We start from the raw sequence: 10733 nt of genomic DNA, 5'->3' as shown, positions 1-10733 counted from the left end.
GAGTGCAAGAGGGAGTGGTGTGGGGCCTCTGTGTACTTTCTTACCCTTCCTTCCCACCGCACTTCCTAAGTTTAGAGAGTACACTATTGTATTATCTATCCTCCATAGCACTTACCAGCATGTCTTACCAGAAAAGATACTCATTATATATTTGCGGGATGAAATTGGATTGATTCAGTTTATTGCATTTAATTAGGAAATTGAATATTTAGCTAGCAGATACTTTATTGCACTTTCAGGGCTTAGGAACTGAGCAACAGTTCCCTGAGCCTCTGGCAGTTGGCTCAGATAACCTGAGATTACAGTCACCTGTCTGGATTGCTAGGCAGGACTAAGGATTTTAGGATTTTGTTGAATGCAAGAGACAGTAGAGAATGGTCTGGGGAAAAAGTCCTCTTCATAAACACAATAAACTCTCTACCTAGTTTCCATTTCATGCTCACTAACTATATTTCAAAAAAGGTACTTTTAAAAGCTTTATGAAAAGCAACTTTTTTTCTATTCAAGTGGAATAACACAATTCACCCTGCACTGACCATGGCCCCTGCAAACGCTTCCAGGTAAGTATAGCAAAGGGCTTCTTTCCATTACAGTCTTTGATTTATTCTTTCTACATCTTGTAATTTCCCTCCACACCAGAGAGCCAAGTACTGTGTGGGGCTAATTAAACACTATAATTATCCATGAGCTATGGCTCAGAAGCAGAGAGAAAAATGTAATATGTATCTGATTGTAACATCAGGTAAATACTCAAGATGTGTGACTAGAAAAATGCAAAATATTCTATTTACTTAATATTCTTGATGAATAGTGAATTAGTGTAATCACATTAGCTATTCTATTCATTTATTAGGTGAGAGTGATTAGAAGTGAATAGCTGCAGAAAAAAAATCCTCTCAAGTTGCAAAAATTAGACTTCTTTAGTTTTATTATGTTTATTTTCAATTGAAGGTAATTGTCTGTAGCTTTCTCTGAGACTAGTCTATGTTCTTCCCCTATCTTTTCCCCTTGAAAGACTGAGCGCTGGTACCAAGTATAGAGAGTGTGGGTAAGACAATGCAGATCTGGCACACAAATGATCATACAGATTGTATAAACATGTAAAAATATTAATTACATGTACTGAACATCCAAAGACATAACCATGATATATTTTTTAATTGAAGTACAACTTACATACAATAAAATACATAAATCTTAAGTGTATAGCTCAATGAAGTTTTACCTATATATATGCTCATGTAATCACCACACAGTTCAAAATACACATTCTCTAGAAGGGATCCCTTCTGCCCCTTCCCAGTCAATATCCAACCCCTTCTCAGTGAAAACCACTCTTCTAACTTTTATCACCATACACTGGGTTAGCCACTTTCTAACTTCATACAAATAGAATCATACAGTCCCATATTAATTTTTAAAGAACAATATAATTTTAATACAGAAAAGCAAAACAAAGGGGAGTCCATAATCTCACCACCACCAAAAAACAAAAACAAAAACAATTAATAAAATAAATACATATATATTATTAGATATTTCGGACATGACAGAAAAGTACTCATGAAATCCTTCACTTGTTCAGAAGTTGTTCATTACTAAGCAAACTGCTGGGTCTTCTGCATTGGGTCCTTCAGATCTTTTCTCCATCCCTCTGTACCCTGCTCTGGCCCCCTGGAGGCTGACCATTGTGGGTTCCATCCATGTCTCCTAGTGTCTACTTGGAAACTGTCAAGGGAGGCATTAGCTGTAGAAGGGAAGGGCAGCAATGAGTTAGGGGTTTTTTATTACCTCTGAATCTCTCCCTATTTGGATGCTCTGAGACAGCTGTACCTCAGACAGCATTTCTGCTAAAGCTAGCTACTCTTTTCAGAAGCTGGAACTCTTACCCTTGAATGTTTGGGCTTAGATGGTCACAATTTTCAGCTTAGGCTTTCCCCTGGTTACTTCAACACCTCTGGTTGGTTTTCCTTAATCCTTCCTACACCTATGCAAATAGCCCCTTCATTATCAGTTGCTCTATTTAAATGTGCTGTTTTCTGCCCCGATTACCATCCATGTTAAGTTTTAAATAGATTTTTAGGAAATACTTTTGCATCTATTGTGTACATAGGCTATAAACTGCTCCATGAATTATAAACTGACTATTTTTAGAGGGTTTCTAATAAAGAAAATCACCTCTTTCTAATCAAAGTACACTTATATCATCTACACCTCTAATTCATCCTGATCTTTAAGCACAATAACAAGTGATCCAAAGTTTGAAAAGTACTATTTTGAAGCTTTTATCATTTGAACTTACTTTAGCTCTATGGCCAAATCTCTCTGGTTGCAATTTCAGACCTGTATATATGGGTGCTTTGGAAAAGTCATTTACTCAATGCTAGTAAATACAACAATGAACAAGAGACAAAGCTCCTGATACCATAGAACTCGTTTTTAGTAGGAATAGATAATGAGTAAATAAAATACTATATAATATGTCAGGTATTCATGAGTGCTATAAAAAGTAAGCAAGTTAAGGAGCGTATAAAGAGATGAGAGAGAGTACTTTCTTTTATATAAGGTGATCAGGTTCAGATCTCTGAGAAGGTCTCTTCTCTGAAGAGAGGGACTATTCCATGTAGACATCAGGGCAGGGCTTAGAGGTGGGATTCATGTGGATAGGCAAGAGAAAAATGTCCAGGTAGAGGGAGCAGCATCTACAGAGGTCCTAAGGTAGGTGCATATTTCATTGTGTTTAAAGAATGGCAAGGAGATTGTAACTGAAGCTGGATGATCATACCTATGGTAGATAAAGAAAGGGGTAGAAATTAAGCTTCCATTACAGATAGATTATATAGGGCCTTGGGCCCTTAATCATGCTTTCATTTTGAGTGAGATGGAAAGCTATCAAAAGATTTTGAGCAAAGGAGAGATGTGAAATGACTGTTTTAAGATTATCACTTGATATTATTTTAAGAATAAACTATAACTGAGTAAAGGGGAAGAAAGGAGACAGTTAGGAGGCTGTTAAAATAATCTACATGACAGAGAATGGTGATTTGGACTAGACTCAGTGTGTTAGTAGAAGTGGTAAAAGTGGTTAAGTTCTGGATATGTTTTTAAAGTAGAATCTATAGCATTTGCCATTGGAGTCGATTCAGGGTATGATAACAAATGTTGTGTCAGAGATGATTACAAGGTTTTAAAGATGAGTACATTGTAGAATGTAATTGTCATTTATTGAAACTGGAAAAATTTCAGAGCAACAGATTTCACGAAAAAATCAGGAGTTTGTTTTTGGATGTGATGAATTTTAGATGTTTATTAGACATCCAAGCAGAGAGATTAAGTAGGCAATGGCTATATGGGTCTGGATTTCAGGAGAGGACAAGGTGGATATAGAAATTGGGAGTTTTCAGTATATAGATGATAAAACCATGGAATTAGATGAACACTCCTTTCCTCCCTCAAGTGTCTATAAACTGAGAAAAGAGTCCTGTGTCACTCAAAATTTTAAAAGTCGGGAGAATAAGAAAGAATAAAAACAAACAAACAAACAAACAAACCTGAGGAGGGATTGCCAGTGAGAACTCAGAGAGAGTGGTACACCAGGGGCTTGAGAAGAAAGTATTTCAAAGTGAAGATGTGGCTAACCTTGCTGATAAACCAACATCTTCAAGATATCAGGCAAACAAACAAACAAACAAACAAACAAATAAATAAATAAATAAAAATCAGAACTAACATAAAGAATCTCATGATGAAGTGCTGAAGAAGTAAGAGTAAGTTACATGCCTGGACCTTTGCAGTGAGGGTTTTATGGAAGTTGTGGTTTGTTTGATAGTTTTTAAAGGCAGATAAGGGCATCAGTACTTGACAATATTATGAGAAAGTCCTGAGAAGAGCTGGATTCCTAGGTGAGGCTGATTCGTCAGTCCCACGTGGACAAGAGGGAACAAAGATATCCACTTGCGCTGAAAGTAAAATTATAGAAATTGTGAAAAGCATTATAGGGCATCTCTTGGTTTTCAGTCACTTCAGTGAACATTTATTATGCTCCTACAAGTACATAGCACAGTGCTTTGGGCTTAGAAGATAAAGAAGAGCAATCATCCTTCCTGAAGTTACTTACACAGTGAACAATTCAAATTCATCATAAGATATCTAATCACCTTTATCAGTCAGAGTTCACCAGAGAGATAGAATCAATAATACATAGATATAATCGAGATGACATAGATATAGATACATATATAAATATTTTTATATAAAGGGATGTATTTGAAGAAATTATAGGAGCCGGCAATTCTGAAATTTGTAAGGCAGGGCAGCAAGCTGAAAACTCAGAAGTCTATGTTGCAGTCTTAGAGCAAACTTTTTCATTTCTGAGAAAACCTCAATATTTTGCTCTTAAGACTGTCAACTGATTGGATACGGCCCACATTATCCAGGGTAATCTACTTAAGGTTAATCAACTATAGTTGTTAACCGTATTCATACAATACTATCACATCAACACCTGGATTAGTGTTCAATTAAATGACCGGGTATTGGTTTGCTCTCAAAGACTTTTCAAGATCTAGAATGGGTGTTGGGAAAATTTAATCCCTAGGAACAACCACGTGACTGATATTTTGGTTAGTCAGTTTTGATGATTCAGAGTACCTAGAGAATAACATTCTGTCTCATGGTGAAAAATTGGAGTCTTTTCTTTCTTCCAATCAGAAGTATAAGAACTCTTGATCAGATATGTTGAAGCTTTAAAAGCTGAGGGAAAAGTCAAAATACATAAAGTTTGTTTCTTTTAACCTCTCAAAAATGTTCTGTCCTTGTTTACAGGTGGCTAATCAGCTCTAGAAATGACTTCTAGAATGAGGCAGAAGTTTCCTTTGGGTGCGTTAGATATTTAAAGAAAAAGATTTTGTGTATCTAATGAAATTACCATTTTGATTCAACCCATAAGCAAGATGCATTGACTTTCTAGCTACAAAATATGTGTCATATCAGGCCATGTATCTTTCTCTGTCTCTGATGTTGCCTCCTTAGTTCAGCTCTCATAATAAATAAATAAATAAATAAATAAATAAAAACTGGCTACTATAGTCTAATAAGGTTGATACATAAAACTAACCACCACAGTATTCTATCATTTCCCAGATTTATTCCAAAGCTGCCAAAAGCAGGTACTTTAATTTAAAGACATTTTCCTTTGAGAATTGCTATTTCCCGATTGGATTTTAAGCTGTAGTCCGGTGAGAGGCCAGAGCAGGGACAGTCACAAATCCATTGTACTGTTAAAGATGGTTTTAAAGGTTCTGATTCGTTGTAATTAATTTTTATTGTGTGGAAGCAGAAGGCCAGAGGAGTGAAAGGGGGTAGTTTCTCAAGTCAAAATAACAACTAAGGAAATCCAAATAGTTTCCAACTTTCCAAGAACAGGTAACTGTCTCCAGGTCCCACCTCTCCAAATGAAACATAGACCCCAGCCTCTATCGCCCCCACAGCAGCCCTACTCTTGACTCCTTCCCACCAGTCTTCCAGGAAGCGAACTCGTTTTCAAATAACCCCCACCTCCATAGCCCCCTTTCTCCCAGACAAGAGACACTGTCATGACCCTTATCAATCAGATGGAGAGCACATTTAAGGTGCTGAAATAGAATCCTTCAAAGATGGGGATTCGCCCCCGGTGGAATTGTGGAGAGGAGCCCTGTTGCTTGTGCTTGTTGCAGACAATGAAGCCTCTTCACGCAAGTTCTTTGTTCAGCTCCACCCTCGGAGGCCTGGTGACCTGAGCAGTGCAGGCACGTGTGCCGGATATTGTCTCATTTCACAGATGCTGCTATGGCGGAATGACGTGGGAGTTGCTGGGCGCAGCGGGTGGGAAGCTGGGAATCACTCTGAGCATCTGTATCGAGGTATGAGAGAGCAAAGATGAAGACAAGTCCGGTGCTGTGGACTTTTCAGAGGGTGAGGGAGGAAAGAGGTCTTGACTTGCTGGGCAGGAAACCCTGTTTTGGAGTCTCAGGAGTCTTGAGTAATGACCAGTGTAGGTTTCTCATGGAGGACTCATTTATCTGGGTGCCATTGGGTGAGTCTGGTTTCCTGAGCTTGAAAATGTAGATTTATTGGGTGCCAGAAACTGGACTGGACATCATTTAATAGGTGCATATACCATGAAAGTGAGGGTGGGGGGATAAGAGTCAAGAGGGCAGAATAGATACGGAAGGGACACAGTGTGAAGAAAAACAGCAAAATCTGATTAGCGCCATAAAATTCCAGCTGCAGCAGGTGGGAAATATAAGACTCTGGAGAAACTGGAGGTTTATGAACAGACCTCAGATCAGATAAACCTGTGGGAAGGAAAAGGTGGAGGAGGATAAACAATTAGACGTTCTGAACTTAAGGAAGGAGCTTGCTGAAGAGAAAGAGACAGAGAGAGACAAACAGAGAGAGGCCCACCACAGACTTCTGAAGTCTGCAGGAAAAAAAAAAAAAGGCTGTTAGAAAAGGTGGATCGATAAAAAGCCATTTGCTGGTTACTCTCTCTCTATATATATATATGTATATATGTATATATTATACACTATATTTATATATATTTGTCATACCTCTTGTTCTGTAATAGAAGAAAAGCTTTGGGATTTATGGAATGTGGATTTACATAGAGAGGCCCTGGAATATATAAATACTCAGCAGACTTCTAATGTGAAGAAAAAGGCTGAGGGAGGCACGTTTGCTTTTTTTCTGTGCCTCATTCCCCAAGTGAACACAGGGAATGCATACCCCTTCTCCTGGTGCTTCAATTTTTTTCATAATTTTTATTGATTTTCTCCCTTGAGCTAGGGGAAGCAGTGTAAAAATGACATCTCAGGCTTTGAGACATTTAAACAACAAAAAACCCTGTAATGCAACACAGCTGATCTGAATCTCTGTACTCACAAATATAGATGTTAATTCAATATTTATTGTGATTCTTCTCTTTGCAAGGCATTATATTAGATTCATAGGTGTCTATGTGCATGGTAGGCACTTCATTCGTTCATTCATCTATTCATTCATCTAACAAATATCTGAGAGTAAAAAAGATGAATAAGATCCATCACTTTCCTCAAAATGCTCCCATTCTGTGAGGAGAGATCAGGAAGTAAATTCACATGTATAGTACTCTGGAGATATGAAAGAGGGCCAACTGAATCACATAGAAGACTCACAGATGCTTTCCCAGAAGAGATAAATGACATACAGTTCACCTGGAACTCAGTGATCTGCTGAAAATCACATTTCTCAGTCACAACTCAGATGTTTGGGCTACATATGGAAATGCCTGGACTTCTGGTGATTATATCCAAATGCCCAACAGCATTTGTAGAAAAGAGAGCATGAATGCACCTTGTAAAAAATGCAAGCATGTATTATGTAATTATTATTTTTATGAGTCATTCTTCTTCCACTATGACACAGATGATCAAAATTCTTTGCTATTTATTATACATTAGTTTATTACTTTCACACAGTTACATGGTGAAATTTATATCTGGCCAGGGTGGTAGGCCCTGTGGCCCAAAGCAATTAGATAAGGCCTTAAAGAAATAAGACTGTGAACAAGGCAGAATTTTAATAAAATTCTAAACCTACAGTTGTCAAGCTACATGAAGCCTCATGCTCACAAATATCAAGAAAACATCACTACAGAACTGGTTAATGTAAGAAGCACTGGTAAAAACTTTGCATCTCATTTTGATGACAGATTTAAAGATTATGTTGGGGTGTGTGTGTATGTGTATATGTGTGTACACATGCATACACACATATATATGTATACATGCAATATATACAGTATTTATATTGTATTTATAGTGATATAGGAATGTGCTAGAGAGAGGAAAGCAAAATTGCAAAGGCAATGCTTTCTTTTAGCAGTCTTATTATTTGTTTTCTTCTTCTTTCCCCTTTCCCTAATCACTTTCTTATCCCACACAAATCCCCAGACAGCTCAGAATCCTTGAGCCCCTCACCTCTGTATTCTTTTCCCCTAACCCCATGAAAACTTACTCTCGTATCTCTAATTCACATAAATGTCTTTCCCATGGAATATTTAAATTTAAACAGCTAATATAACCTAAAGCTGAAAGATAAAGTTTGATGATGGTAGAACTTCAGGAATGAATTGGCAACAACTCAAGGGTAGATGCAGGGGAGAGAAACAGGAGAGAGATTTTCTTGATCAGGGGAAAGGTACAGCAAAGAAAAGATGAGTCTGAACACCTGGCTCTTAGTTTCAGTGCTGCTTCTTACCACACCAAGCAAGTCATGCTGGCATCATTTTGCTTGTAGTTAGTCTTTTTTGTCTTTCAGAGCCTTCTGAAACCATCTCAGATAGAGTACTTATCAGATTGCATAATCACTTATTAGTTACTTATTTCTGGCCATCTCACCCTCTAGATGGTGACCTCCTGAAACTAGAGGACCACATCTTCCCAGGGGCTAGATGATACCTGGCATGTAGTAAGTTCCCTATGTTCAATGCTTTCCAATGAACTTAATTATTCTGAATCAGTTTGTCACCTGCAAAATGCAAGTTTGTCCACTCATTCATCCATCTATTTACTCGCCATTTACTGGACAACCTGCTAGGTTAAGTGTTGTGGGAAACATACAGATACATAATCTAGTAATTTTTCTAAAGTAACATTCCTGCCTACTTTTCAGAACCATAAGAAGGAACAAAGAGATCAGAGATCATGTGTATGAATGAGCTTTGGAAATTGTATGTGCTCCTTGAGAAAAAAATGATTGTTATTCTTACTTATTGCCTATATCTGCCGATTCTGTGTGCTCTCCTGGCCCTGCAAGGCTTATTTTTGCAGTTTCCCCAGTCTCCCTTCTCTGTAGCTCCCAGAAGATATATTAAGTGTAATCTTGGATCTATTCCAGGTTCCCTCTTTAAGACTCAGAATGTTCAATATTTCCTGCACACAGCAGGCTGATCAGGCTTGGTGTGATGCCAGGGACTCTGAAAGGTTCACTTTTCCAAGCACCCCTGATGTCTGGGCCCCAGCCTCAACTTGTCCAGGTTCCAAGGTGCTTGCTTAGGAAGCAGGGACAAAGCTCTAGCAAAGGCTGCCACCACTCCCCTGCCAGCTTGCATCCAAGATTACATGCTCTCTGACTCGGAGCACTAGCTGAGGAAGAAAAGTCTCACTGCCAACTGCCCCTATCTTTCCTGGAGCCTGAGCTTGCAAGAGGCAGTTAGGGCATCTGGGCTGCCCCAAGCTTCTCGCTGGGTTAAGGGTAAAATTAGTACTTCTGAGAGGTTTCCATAGGAAAATGAAGGAACAAAAGCAAACTGGTTCCCTGGACACCTGCTAGCTTAATACAATAAGAATTGACCCTGCCTACAGTGTGTGGATAATGAGACCCCATCCGGTTTTGCAGTGAAAACTGCCTCCCTGTGCCTGCTCAAGGCCAAAAGCCTCCTCTTTCTTATAGCAGTAGCATAAATGGAATCCATACCCTTCTCCAAACATCTCTGAGGAAGGAAGAGATTCTAACAGATCTTTGAGAGAACTTCCATCTGAACCTAGTGTCCCCTCTCTTCCCCTCTCCTCCTTCTTTTTAATTAATTTGCATAATCACAGGCACTGGCTGAACATGTGACATACTCTGGATTCATGTTTGCATTTAAGCGGGAACCAGATTTATGATTTAAATGTGATCTTTTTCTGACTTTCCTCTACCCTTTGTCTTTCTTTTCATTTACTCTTCCATCCCCTCCTGGCATTTCTTTTTTCTCCTACCCTCCATACTTGCTGGGATTACTTGCAATCTCCCTCCTTCAAATACCTACCCTCTTCCACAACCATGTCAATTCAATCAAATAAGTATATTCCAGAACAGAAAGGAAAGAAATTAAGACTCACTGAGCTCCTAGGAAGTACCAGGCACAGTGCAAATACACAGATTACAGACAGACAAGCTCCCTGCACTCTTGAGCTCACATAGAGTGTGGGGGCCTAAAGCACCTAAATTCACAGACCGAGAGAGGCAGGTGAAGGCATATCATGTAACTATAGGGTAAGAATTACAGAGGCCCTTAAAGAGCATGAGATCCAAAGCCCAGCCAATAAAGAGATTCTTCCACAGAAGGTCGCTGAGACATGAGCACCTACCCTTGTGGAAAGAACTGCAGTCCCAAGTTCTGCCTTGTGAACTTTGTTAAATTGTAACCTCTTCTCACTTTAGTATCCTCATTTATAAACCAGGACAACTGAACTAAATAACCACTTAACCACTTTTCTCCTGGCTCTGAAATGCTCTGACTCTGTGAATTCTTCACTGATCTTTGCTTTGTGACCAATGTCATGATAAAACTATATTAAAATGGACTGTGGTTACAGGTGAATGTCAGCTGTATTTTTTCAGGAGATCAGATTCCTGAATTCTTGTCCTAACAGACTTTTTTGGGGTCTATAATAGTTTATAATCATTGTAGGTATATATTCTGTGTCTGACTATTAAAATGAAGTGCTCTTCTAAGCATTTGAGCCCATGTTATTTAGAAAGACAGTCTGGTATTCAGTCAGTAGCCATCCTTACTAGAATCCCATTTAGACAGATTTTGAGCTGCTTGAGATAATGAGAGAGAACTTTTATCAAACCCTGGTGGTCAGCAAATGTGGGCTCTATGGGAAAAGTAAAAAAAAAAAAAAAAAATGGGGGAAATTCAACAATGGTAATGAAGACACTTA

At 38.6% G+C, this 10733-nt stretch overlaps 1 long non-coding RNA gene across 1 annotated transcript in view; it reads right to left on the bottom strand.

Moving 5' to 3' along the window:
- Positions 1-5304: 5304 nt before the first annotated feature.
- The window catches only part of LOC112473510, a 65175-nt gene continuing 59746 nt past the window's right edge, over positions 5305-10733 (bottom strand). The window contains exon 2 of the long non-coding RNA XR_003044034.1: positions 5305-5890. This is a non-coding gene — a long non-coding RNA (uncharacterized LOC112473510). The remainder of the gene's footprint in view (positions 5891-10733) is intronic.

The sequence above is a fragment of the Pteropus alecto genome, unplaced genomic scaffold (genome assembly GCF_000325575.1).
Source record: "Pteropus alecto unplaced genomic scaffold, ASM32557v1 scaffold479, whole genome shotgun sequence".
Lineage (NCBI taxonomy): Eukaryota > Metazoa > Chordata > Mammalia > Chiroptera > Pteropodidae > Pteropus > Pteropus alecto.
Note: the sequence above shows the minus strand (reverse complement) of the source record. Positions and strands in the feature narration are given on the sequence as shown.